This window comes from Miscanthus floridulus, chromosome 11 (genome assembly GCF_019320115.1).
Source record: "Miscanthus floridulus cultivar M001 chromosome 11, ASM1932011v1, whole genome shotgun sequence".
NCBI classification, from domain to species: domain Eukaryota; kingdom Viridiplantae; phylum Streptophyta; class Magnoliopsida; order Poales; family Poaceae; genus Miscanthus; species Miscanthus floridulus.
The window spans coordinates 25061854-25075664 of record NC_089590.1 but is presented as its reverse complement, the minus strand read 5'-3'; positions in this window follow the sequence as shown (position 1 = coordinate 25075664).

Genomic DNA, 13811 nt, shown 5'->3' with positions numbered 1-13811 from the left:
TGGCAAGCAACTACCGCGTTGAGCACATCAACTTCTACGTCGCTGACTTCAACACCACCTACCACGCCATACTTGGCCAGCCAGCTCTAGCCAAGTTCATGGCTATACCGCACTACATGTATCTGGTGCTAAAGATGCCTACACCTATAGGAGTTTTGGCCCTACGGGCCAACCTCTCCATCGCCTACGCTTGTGAGATAGAGAGTCTTGCCCTCGCTGAAGCCATCAACCTCTCCATCCAAATGGCCAGCGTGGTCATCGAAGCCAAGACGTTGCTCGTCGACGACATGGAGATCCCAGATCTAGAGCCTCCCCATGCCTCCACCAAGTCCAAGGAAATAAAGGAGGTCAGCCTTGGCCTCGACGACCCCTCCAAGACCATGAAGATTGGGGCTCACCTTGACCCCAAATAGGAAAGCGTGCTCGTCTCCTTCCTACGTGCCAACGCTGATGTGTTTTCTTGGAAACCTGCAGACATGTCAGGGGTACCACGAGAGAAGATTGAGCACTCCTTGAATGTCTCGCCGACCGCCAAACCGATCAAGCAGAAACTCTACCGATTCATGCCAGACAAGAAGGAGGCTATTAGGGTAGAAATAAAACGGCTCTTAGCTACTAGATTTATAAAAGAAGTGTATCATCCTAAGTGGTTAGCAAACCTATTCTCATTCAAAAAAAGAATAAAGAATAGAGAATGTGCATTGATTACACTGATCTTAACAAACACTACCCTAAAGACCCCTTCGGTTTGCCTTGGATAGATGAGGTTGTAGACTCCACCGCCGGCTGCGAACTGCTCTCCTTCCTTGACTGTTACTCCGGCTATCACTAGATCTCCCTCAAGGAAGAAGACTAGATCAAGACGTCGTTCATCACGCCCTTTGGTGTGTATTGCTACACCACCATGTCCTTCGAACTCAAGAACGCTAGGGCGTCTTATCAAAGGGCTATCCAGATGTGCCTCGATCAACAGATTGGCTGCAACATCGAAGCTTACATCGATGATGTGGTTGTCAAGTCCAAGACCACTGATGATCTTATAACTGACCTCGAAGAAACATTCGTCAACCTAAAAAGGTACCAATAGAAGCTAAAACCTTCAAAGTGCATCTTTGGAGTTCCATCCGGTATACTCCTAGGCTACATTATCAGCGCACGAGGCATCAAGCCCAATCCTAACAAGGTCTCTGCCATCACCAATATGAAACGACCAACACGCGTCAATGATATACAGAAGCTTATAGGCAGCATGGCTGCCTTAAGCTGCTTCATATCGCACCTTGGCAAAAAAGGGCTATCTTTCTTCAAACTCCTCAAGGCCTCTAAGCGCTTTTCCTGGTCAGAGGAGACAACCATAGCTTTTGAGCAACTCAAGTTGTTCCTAACAAAGCCTCCGATCATGATGGTGCCACGGCCAAACGAAACCCTCTTGATCTACATCGCCGCTACTTCTCGTGTTGTCAGCACAACCATTGTGGTCGAATGCAAGGAAGCTGGCCACACCTATAAGGTGCAATGTATGGAATATTTCATCAGCGAGGTTCTTAATGAGCCCAAGACTCATTATCCTTAGGTCTAGAAGCTATTGTACGCTGTCCTAATCACGTCGCGCAAGCTCCGTCACTACTTAGAGTATTACAAGATCGCCATGGTCACCGAGTTCCCTCTGGGGACATCCTCTACAACAAATAGGCCAATGGCCATATCATCAAGTGGGTTGTCGAGCTCGGCACTTACTCAATTGAATTTAGAAGCAGGCCTACCATCAAGTCTTAGGCACTCGCTGATTTCATCGCTGAATGGACCGAGATCTAAGAGCCCATCGCAACCACCTACCCCGAGCACTGGGTGATATACTTCGATGGTGCCCTTAACATCAATGGTGCTGGTGTAGGCATCCTGTTCATTATGCTGACCAAGGATAAACTCTGATACGTTCTCTGGATACACTTTTCGACCACCAACAACGCCGCCGAATACGAAGCATGTCTCCATAGATTTCGTATAGCCATTGAGCTCAGTGTCAAACACCTCATGGTATACGAGGACTCCGCGATGGTCATCAACCAGCTTAACAAAGACTGGTCCTGCTCCAGTGGGAAGATGGATGCATATTGCGCCAAAATCAGGAAGCTTGAAGGGAAGTTCTACGGTATCGAGTACCACCACGTGGTACGCGATCAAAATCAGCTCGCCAATCACTTGTCCAAGTTAGGCTCCTCTCGCACCATGATTCTGCTAGGGGTCTTCATTCAAGATCTTCTAGCACCATCCATTAAGGAAGAAAAGGAAATTTAGAAAGTTCCCCTCGTCGAGCAGCTAGTACTTATGGTACCTTTACCGGCCGCTAATTGGAGGGAACAGTTCATTAAGTACCTCTCCAGCACTGAACTACCTGCCGATAAGACTGAAACCAAACGCCTACGTCAAAGCAAGCATTATGTGCTGGTGGATGGAAACTTGATGAGGAAAAGTGTCAAGGAAAGGATTCTGTAAAAATGCATCACCTAAGAAGACGGAGTGAAGCTACTTCTTGAAATTCACTCTGGCTCCTGCAGCAACCACGTGGCCTCGAGAACATTGGTCGACAAAGCTTTTTGAGCTAGTTTTTACTGGCCCACGGCCATCTCTGGTGCAGAAGACCTCGTCTGACATTGTGAAGGATGCTAATTTTTCGCCAAGCAGATACACATGCCGGCACAAGAGCTACAGACCATCCTAGTTTCCTGGCCCTTCGCATGCTGGGGACTGGATATGATTAGGCCTTTCAAGGCAGCGCCAAGTGGTTTCTAATACATATATGTCACCATCAACAAGTTCTCCAAGTGAATCAAGTATAAACCACTCATCTCGGCTACTACAAAGAAAGCAGTCGAGCTTTTTGAAGATATCATCCATAGATTCGGTCTCCCAAATAGCATCATCACTAATCTCAGAACTATGTTTACTGGCCATCACTTTTGGGACTTCTGCGAAGACCGGTGCATGTCCATCAAATATGTCTCCATTGCCCATCCTAGAGCTAATGGCCAGGTCGAACGGCATGATCCTTGATGCCCTCAAAAAGGGGCTATATCAGAAAGAAGGAAAGCATCCGGGTAGATGGCTCAAGGAGCTACTAGCTGTAGTCTGGGGACTGCGCACTCAAGCTAGTCATAGCACCAGTGTGTCTCCATACTTCTTGGTCTATGGCTCAGAAGCTATACTACCAGCAGATATTGCCTTCCGAGCACCTAGGGTGGTGAATTATGATGAAGAGCAAGCCATAGCTGTTCGGATAGAGGACGTCGATAGGGCCAAGGAAGAACACCTAATCACTTGTGTCCGCATAGCCAAGTATCTAGAAGGCTTGCGGAGGTACTATAACCGCAACATCAAAGGTCATTCATTTGCTGTCGGTGACCTCGTTCTCCGCTCGAAACAAAAAACCAAAGGGATGCACAAGCTCTCCTCCCCCTAGGAAGGGCCTTACATTGTCAAAGAGGTTACCCAACCAGGGTCTTATCACCTATGTGACTTGGACAGAATTGATGTTCCCAACTCTTGGTACATCGAGCACCTCATACGTTTCTATCCTTGAAATGCCCCAGATATGTACTCTCCACTTTATGATAAATAAAGTTTTGATCTCCATAATTTGTCTCCATTTTTTCTCCATTACGGTTTAAATCTCCACTTACGGTCGTCGAGCTCTATGCCACTCCATGATGAAATCCAATACAAAATCACCATAACTGCGCCGACCACTTTTCTCCAAATCTCCAACATTTTCGCCGAACAAGTTTCTCCAAATCGCCGAACACGTTTTCTCCAAATCGTCGTACATGTTTTCTCCAAATCACCGAACACGTTTTCTCCAAATCGCCGAACACGTTTTCTCCAAATTGCCAAACATGTTTTCTCCAAATCACCAACGTATTTCGCCACATGTTTCTCCAAATCGCTGAAGATTTTTCTCCAAATCTCCAAGATATTTCACCAATTGGCGAGCAGCATATGGTCTGTTCTGTTCTCTATGGAAAAGACCCAGTCTTCGATCTCTCCCTACACGTGCTATGGGCTCCGCGCTCTGCGTTATGGGTGATCGGCTATGATTCCTTGGTCACGCCTGTTCCTCCTACATGTGCACAGGCTCCGCGCTCGATGTTATGGACTATGGGCTAGCCAAGGCCGAGAGCTCAGTAAAGAACTAACTGCTCGGATGCCACTTATACTACATTTATCTCCAAGTTATTTCGCCAACCGCCGAGCAGCACACGTTCCGCTCTGTGCTCTATGGAGAAGACCCAGTCTCTTATCTCTCCCTACACGTGCTACAGGCTCCACGCTCTGCGTTATGGTTGGTCGGCTATGGTTCCTTAGTCATGCCTATTCCTCCTACACGTCCACGGGCTTCACGCTTGACATTATGGACTATGGGCTAGCCGACACCATAGGGCTTAGTAACGAACTAACTACTCGGATGCTACTTATACTATGTACAATTGCATTAGGGCTATTACTATAATGATTTTTCACCACAAATACAATCAAGCTGCATCACATGCACTTTATAACATTTATGCACATACATAAATGTTTTCTGCGCTCTCGCGCATCCTAACTACCCTCTAAAGATGTTACAAACAATACCCTCTGAGCAGATCATTGTGCTCCACCATCACCATCCATCTCACCAAATAGGTCTATATCGCCACCCAACTTCTTTGTTGTGTCCTCCACCTCATCCTCTAGCTACAGGGTCTCCGCCTCACTCAGCCCTTCGGTGAACATGCCCCCTATCGCCTAAAGGTCGATGGCTGGGTAGTGGGACCGAACCACCACAAGGGCATGAGTAGCGACTATCATAATGGCATCATGGTTGAAGCTCTTGAAGTTCTCCCACGTTGCCTTGCACCTCTAGATGATGGTGTCCGAACGTTGTTGCCTACCGTCGAGCTCAGGAGCCGATTCTAGGTCGACACAGTCGAGCACCGGTTTAATTGTGGTGACTATAGTGTCAAAGTTATCCCTTTGGGTCCTAGCCTCCTGCACCAGCACATCAAACTGTGCCTTGGCTTTATGACGGTAGCCTACAAGCGTTACAATGTTCCATCATATAAGGAAACTACTTCAATAGTAACTCCAACTAGGAGGTATTTACCTTTTAGCTCCTCGGCCAGTTTGTCTGCTCGCTCTGACTCCTTCGCCTTCTCCTATCAGAGTTGTTCGATGGCCTAGCGTAGTTGGCCAAGCTTCGTGTCTTGCTCTACAAGCACAACAGTTATCACAAAAAATATGGCTGTTCAGCAATATAAAGGACATTCGTCGATATGCCATACCTGCTTTCTATTCGGATACACTTCTAAGCTATTCGGATTTCTATTCAAACTGCTTGGAGGCACCCCTCAGTTGTTTGGAGACAGTGGCCAACTGCTCGAACTTGCTCTGTAGTTGCTCGGACGTAGCCGATAGCTACTCGGACAGGACCCCCGTCTGATATTCTAGGTCCTACATGTTGGACTCTATAAGGTCTCGCTCATGCTGGGCCCTCTAGATGTTTCTCTTTAAGAGGTTCATCGCCTCCCTAAGTTTCTCATTCTCCTCGATGAGAGGCTCCATCCTCTTTATCAGCTAGTGCCACTGCTCAATAGTTCGAGTTATCCTCTACAAATGTACAATGCTAATGACGAACTCCGATCTCCAACATCATAGATGAGCATTCTAGATGTAGTATTGACCTCGATTTGTTCAATTACTCTGGCGATGGTAGATTTCAGTCTCTTCATCTCCCTGGTGGTGTCTTCCTCCTCGATAACCACCACCTCATCACCGCACTTATGGAGGACTCGGATGGATTAGAGTCGAGGTTTAGCACGCTCGATCTCTTCCACCTCGTCCTCTTCCATCGTAGCTTGAGGCACCATTGGGGGGCTCCTTGGCCGGACAGCGGGTCTGACCATCCCTAGCGATGCCTCAGGGGGTGTCATTTGCTCCTCGGCCGCCACCGGCTTTGCCACCCTAGACTCTGACTCATCGCCGGCAACTCCAGCTTTTGCTCCTAAAGCCCCGACGGTTCCCGCCATTGCCTTGGGTATCATCGCCGACTCGTCTACTGCTGGCACCAATTGTTCGCCACCCCCAAGTCCACCAGTGGTGGTGGTTGACTCCTCCTCTGGCTATCAAGCACTCAGGGACATCGGGACAGGAGCCACCGGTGTTCCCTCCACCTCGGGTTCAGCCCTTGGTTGTTCGACAGTCCGGACTGGTGGGGTCAGATCCTCCATACGCTTTGCACTGCATCAGATCGGCTCATCAGTCACTAGAAAAGTTAAGAAACTATAGCAAAGTAACTCCAAGACAAGGGTACTTATGATTTGGTTTGTCGGTTTAATTTCTTGAACCGGCGGTGCCTGCCCGAGCCCCCAGACATAGCCATGGGGTCGACTCTCGTGCTCTGGGGGGAGGTCCCACCTCCTCCACAATTTACCTCTGTTCTGCCTGCCACTCTAGGACCCTCTCTGCCTACCACTCTGGGTTTACCTCTGCCTGTTGCTCGAGGACTTCTTCACTTCCCCTTGATTGATCCTCCATGCACGTGCTACGTGGAGGCTCCTTCGTGCTCAATGGAGGAGCCATCAAAACTTTGTCGTAATCAGACTAGTCGAACACTGCGGTCCTTCATGTTCGAGTGGTCTGATCATCGCCAAGCAAGATGCCGCCTGGTTTGAGGGGAGTAGCAGCCGCCATCTTCCTCTTCTTCTGGACCGACTCGTCTATTGTTGCCCTCTTTCCCTAGGCTTTTCTCCGACACTGTGGGAGGACTCTCTGTTAGACCAGCATCCGTACCTTCGGACTCCGAAGAGACGCTGATGGCACATTTTTTAGGTTGAGCCAGTGGTCATGCATCCACCGCTGGAGACCAATCACCCCTTGGCGCACCTGAAAAGTACACCGCCCTATCCTACAAATGGATCTTCGTATAAGTGAATTAGTCCACTGCTCGGCAATGACAAAGGATAAAAAGCATCAGGAATACACAACTGAGATATTTACCTAAGGAGGTAGATTTTTGCAGTTAAAGGGCTTCATATACCCTGACATGTTGAATGAGGCAAACGCAGTGAATAGCTTTGCCGCCCGCTCTTCAACAACATCCCTTGACAGCATCTCTGGCCTCTCCTGGGTACCGTCGGTCTCCCCCTTGAACTCAAAGGCTGGGTGTGCCCTCTCCTCATAGGGCTGCACGCGACATACTATAAAGCTCACTGCTACCAATTCGTCATTGGTCCTCATGACCTTTATTAAGGCAAGGAGCTCCCTCACTTGCTCCATATCAGCGCTAATCGGCATCTCTGACCAGCTCCTTTGGCTCTCCGAGATGTGGTCGGTGTCGCAGCGGACGGTTGGGTGGCTCTATTTCATGTAGAGCCATCTGGCGTTCCACCCCTTCACTGATGTGTTTAGCGGCACAGTAAGGTACTCGCCCACCATCCCATCGTGCAGCTGAAGGTACACCCCGCCGACCACCTTGGAACCACCACTGTCTCTCTTCTTTAGCCAGAATAGGTGACAGAAGAGGTTGAAGTGGAGGAGGATTCTGAGGTATGCCTCACATAAATGGATGAAGATTGAGATTTGCAAAATGGTATTGGGATGGAGGTTGCATAGACTAACCACCCATAGCTCCAACAGATCCCTCAGGAATGGATGAACAGGAAATCCCAACCCGCGCCATAAATAATCCTCGAATACCACCACTTCATCGGTATGAGGCATTGGGAAGGACTCACCGAGGGCTGGTCACCATCCAGCGGTAGCACGGTCAGGAAGAATGCTAGCTTCCACCAATCTGTTGAGTTCCACCTCTCCCATTCATGACAGCACCCACTCTTCGTCATGCTAGGCTCTAGTGCCTGCCTTCTTGGGGCTTGTCTTCTTTGGTTTCGAAGCTCCCTTCTTCAGTGCCATCTCCCATATCTGATTAGGGTTTAGCGGTGGAAGCAAATGTGGATGCGAATCTAGAAATGCGAGGGCTGAGGAGGAAGACAAAATGGCAAAGTGGCAAAGGTGGAAACACGGGATGTGGCGGCATAGTTATAAACACTTTCCCCACCCTATCACATTCGAGGGTTTTTGGGAAATCGTTCCCACGATTTACGCCTCTATGAATTCTCCGCAACAACAAGGTGGGCCATAACCTGGGCTTTCACGCAACCGCAACCCACGTCACTCATTTATCGCCACCGTTGGTTGTTACTCACCGAATAATCGCCGACTTCTCCGCAATTTATTGAGGCTCAGTAACTGTTACTGTACAGCCATTACTCCAGTTTTTTCTCCAGGATTGGATTTCTCCAATATCTCCGTTTGCGGCTCGGGGACTGCCTGCCTGCTTAGCTAGTTTTTTACTATTTTTCTGTTTCTAACCCTGGCACCACATGACTACGTCATCTACTATCAGGCTCGGGGACTAAGTGAGCACACTTCACCTTGCGGTGAATGTGCCCTCTCTCATTTCAGGGCTACGCCTGAGGATTGGCTGCCTACTCGGCTAGCCTTTTACTATTCTCCTACTTTGGACCATGGCACCACATGACTACGTCATCTACTGTCAGGCTTAGGGACTAAGTGGGCACACTTCACCTAGCGGTGAGTGTGCTTGTTTTATTCTAGAAGACTCTGTGCCTCTTGAAGCTAAAAAAGGTTATCTCCTTTTCTAGTGGTCGGACTCTAAGTGAGCACACTTGGTCCATCGTGAAGAAATTTTTGATTCTAAACTTGAGCTTCTTACACCCTTATGGCAAGCCATATTTAGTTCACACTGCTCAGCGATAGTTCATGCTGCTCGACAACTGCTCGGCATCTCATCATGGTGGTCAGACCATGAGTTTGACTGCTCGACCGTGTTCGCACCTGCTCGGACAAGCTCAAGACGGTGTTGCACAATGGGTACAAGGCGCTCGGGGACTAGCTGTGGGGGGTATGACCCCGTATACCCACGACAGACCACATAGGCTGTGCCCTCAGGGGTGGTCTAGCCCACAAGACGAAGCCTTGTAGGGCATGACTCTGCTCGGTGCCTCCCACAAGACATCTGAAAGATATCCTGAAGATACTACGAGATCTGTTAGGATATGTATGATCCTAAGATTCCTGTAATCAGTTATTACTTTTTGGTTATCTCTCAGATCTAACCAACTTGTAACCCTACTCCTCGGACTATATAAGGTGGGCAAGGACCCCCTCCAAACTCACATAATATCATACAATGGCTAATACAAACCAACAGACCACAGGAGTAGGATATTACGTCATACTGACGGCCTGAACCTATCTAACTCATGTGTCTCTGTTGCCTTCTTATTCTTGATCTCACGCTTCTCTATCGATCAATCTACCTTCGTGGGATACCACTCGGAGGACTGTCGATGATATTCTATCAACAGTGGCATAACATGTACTCTCTCGACATATAGCTAGTTGTCAATTACATTCAATCTACGCATTTGTGGTTAGCGTACCTATAGAAAGATTCATTTTAGTACAACCCCATAATTATATATGCAGAAATGAAAATCTAGGCTCTAGGTCACAAGCTAAATACTTCCATATATATATATACCCATTTACATATACTTCCATATCAAAGCTATCCGATCATTAAATTTACTACCCACAACTAAATACGCACCATACACACATGCAAGCATACGTATACAATCATATCAAAGCTAGCTCTCCCTGACTGCACGCTCACACTTGCGGTCATGCCACTCATCAACTTATCTTCTTACCTGGGCGTAGAGGTATAGTGATCCATACATTACCATTCAAGCGAATGGCATCCATACAATAGCACGCCGTATGGACGACGAAATAAAAATTGCAAGAAGTAAACCCCCCATAATTAGTGTTAGTTTACTTATTGCCACCTAGTAGTCATTAATTGGGCATAAAGGAGGAAGTCGCTAGCATAGTGTTGTAAATTAGTTTTGACAAATTTGCCTGTAGCTAAAGTTTTAGTCAAAATAGGCTTTTTAAAACCAAAACTTTGTTTTTAAAACTATGTACATGATAGTATTATGCTTAATCTTGCTCTAATACCCGTGTCCCTGCTAACACATTGACACGCATATACTTTCACTTATATAAACCCGATAGTCCATCGAGTGTCATGAAGGACCTTGGTAAATCAACATCACAACCAAGATCATGTGATTAAGCAAATACACATCACATACACAGAGTTGCAGCGGAAATAATATTACAAAGGGGTTCACAAATAATAGTACAAGTTTGGGTTTCAAAACCTAATAGTGAAAACAACATAGCTTTCAAATGATTACATTAATATAATTTCCATATACATTGCTAGCATAAGTGACATCCTCAGATAAAAGCATATAGATGAGAAATAAATAGTCACCGAGCCCACTGGTGGTTAGCCACCATCTTCAGCAGGCCAAGAACTTTATCTGCAACATGGTGGGATAAACCCTGAGTACTCGAATGTACTCATCTAGACTTACCCACCATAAACCAGAAATAAAGTGACACCAAAGAGTATGCAAGGCTTTATAGGTGGAGAAAATGCTCCAATAGATCAAAAAGGGTAATTTAAGTTTTACCGTGATGCTATTTTGACCGGTGTTGACCAATCCCTTAGAATGCTTGCATGGAGTTGCACCTTAAATAAAAGTTAAAGTTTGAGTGGAGTAGAACAAACTTTGTTTTTGGACCAAGAGCTAGATCAGCTTGTAAGTAAGTCAAACCAAGCCCTCAAGTTGGAATCCATGGCTGTTTTGGGAGCTCAAAATTTTGCTAAGTCTGAGTTATCTGAAAACTAAATTTTTAGTTTCATGAGCTCTACTTCACAGCTCTCTATCTTCCAATATAATCCAAGTTAGACTAAGAACCTTTAAGCAAAGTGGTAGTCCTGATATAGCTCTACAACATTTGTTACTACCTCTTATGTCAAAACTAAACGGGTTAGGAGATACGAAGGGATAAAGATTGATGTTCAGTCGCATGTTTGGGGTAGAATTAGAAATTTTGAATCTGTGTTGCGTGGCCTTCATGCTGACCGTGTGCAGGCACCGAGCACCACTTGGTCTGGCGCGCTCGCTGCATATGCACCACCTCGCCCTCTCTCGTCGTTTTGGAGAAGCCGAGCCTGAGCCTACCCCCTACCCTCTCCATTCTCTCTCTCCCTCTCTTCTCTGCCTCACTCCCTACTAGTGCCATGGCCGAGCTTGGCGAGATGCCGCTGCTACTGGCCCTGCTCTCACTCTCCTCCTCCCCAATAATGCATAGCAACGTCGCTCCTGTCACCACCGCCAGCCATGTTGCGCCCTCCAGTCACTTCCCTGGCCACCATAGTCACTAGAGCCAGACCACAGCTGCTGCCGCCACCAGACCGCCGCCAGCGGCCGTGGTCAGACCGCTGCCAGCGGCTGTGGTCAGGCCATGAATAGGCCTGCATGTTTAAATTAATTAGCTTAGTTAAGTTATGAATCATGCCTTGATGACAATAAATGAGTTGTAGAACTTTTCTTTAGCTTTCCAAAAAGCTAAATAGCATAATTTTTGGTTAAGTAGATTTTTAGTTATGGTTGCTTAAATTTCTGTGGTTGTTTCTGCCCAAACCCAGATAGGGTTGCATTGTTGGTACTATGGTGCCTTTTTAGTAGTAGAATTAGCTCTAGGTGTTTATAACAAAGTTGTTTAGAATTTGCTAAGCTTTCTAAAAAGTCTAGAACCATATTTATTGGATATGTAGAACTCTAGTTATAGCTGTTTAAGGTGGCATATCAGATTCTGTCCATGTTTTGGACAAAGATGTATTTATTGGATTAATTGACCTTGTTAACTGGTTGTGTTGTAGTTTAGGCCATGTTGGCAATGTGAGGATTGTTAATACTTTAGATGCCCTAGAAAAGACTCCTTGCACCCTTTTGAGCCTTGCTTTTGCCCTCTTGTATTAGTAATGCTTGAGCAGTCCCGGTGTTCTACAAGTCAATTTGTGCTTTTGTGAGTAAAAAACAACGTGAAAGTGTCAAACAATAGATTTCAGATTTTGCTTATGAGCTATTGATTAACATTAGGAAGGAAGCTTCAATGTCAAATGTAGTTCAACAAAGCTAGTTTTGCTACAGTGTAAGTCAACCCAACTTACTGTGCCACTGCACCATGAAGGCAAATTATGCTCAACCTGCTAAGTAGTGTACTATTTTTCCAGTCGGTATGTACTTGCAACTTTTGTTGACCTTCAGACCTCGCTGTCATCCTTCTTCGGCAATGTTTTCCAAGGCGGACTTGTCCTTTAGTGCCTTCCATGCGTTTTACCTAAGAGGTTGCATTAGATTCAATCCAGATAACTGTTGTCGCTTGGATAAGAGGATTCCCTCAAATAATGATCGTCGAACATGATGGGTCAATAGAATTAGCTATCACATTTACCACTCACTCAACGGACTCAAATAATATAGTGTTATCATTAGAGAAAGAGAACTGCACACATAGAACATTATGTAGTTTTCCATCGGTTGGCATCTGAGTGATTGAACAGTTACGACCGACATAGATATTGCCTGTTGGTTACTTGGTCTCTTACCACCTTGGAGGATGCTTACCCCATCTATGATCTCATCCCTTATGAAAGGTTGTACTCAAGCTACTTTGGTAGAGAACTGCTTTTTGAACTTTGTGATTGAACATGGAACCATTGTAATGAGTAAAATTCAGAAGCTTGTAGGCTAGTACAAAGTTCACATGGTCCATGCTATATTCATTAGGGAAATAGAGATTGTGGGTAATTGGTTTATGCTCCGTAGTACTCTCCGTATCCCGAGAACGAAGTGTTGTGCTATCTTGAATTCCTCCCAAAGTAGCAATGCTTCATGGAAGCCAACGAAGGAAATTCTTTAGATAGAACTTACTACAATGGGAAAGTATCAGAAAGTGTCTTGACCAAATTAGCTTCTCTAATAGTCTAAAGTTAAGTAGCCTAATGCTATCACTGACATTGAAAAATGGATGCCATGCTTCTTTTCCCTTAAAAGTCTTTCGCACCGAATCTCAGGGCGAGATTCTCGTAAGGGGGGAAGGCTGTAACACCCCAGGTGTTTGTCACCAGTTAAGCAATGGGTTTGAGCTCAAACATGACATGCTAAGTGGTGCTGAAGGTGAAAGATCAAATCTACAAGAGTGAGCTCCAACTTAAACTTGGGCAACACACCCTACTTCCATGTGGACCCTTGTTAAGATTATGCAGGAGTAATGGTAAACATGCTTATTTCATGTACATTACATCAACATTGCCACCGCTCCACTTGTCCTTCAAGCTCCCTCTGCCTCTCCCATGCACCGCGACACCTTCATCGTCGTGCGCCACTCCTCCTCGCCTATGGCAGCCTGCTACTGCCAGCCTCAGGCCACCGTCGGTGCACTGTACCCGACGCATCCACTAGCTTGCAGGTGGCCAAGCCACCTAGGGCCACCTTGGTCCAAGTCAAGAGGGTCCCCTAGATGCTTGTGGGCCCACTGGTGCTCGCGCTGCTCTTCTCCGTCGCCACCGGCCCGGTTCCGGCCTCCCCACCAGCCATCCCTTGCTCTCTGTTGTAGGAAGAAGACGAAGGACGGTGGGCTTGAATAGGGGAAAAGGAAGGGGGTCAAGTGAAGAAGCCGTCACTTAGAGGAATAGTGCCAAAAAGGATATGTTTGTTCGAGTTTAATTTATGGAAACTGCAGGGTCCCCAATGCAAGATTTACATTCCTTTTCTTTGACTTATGCGGATTTGAATGATCAAATTTGAAAATTCATAGTAATT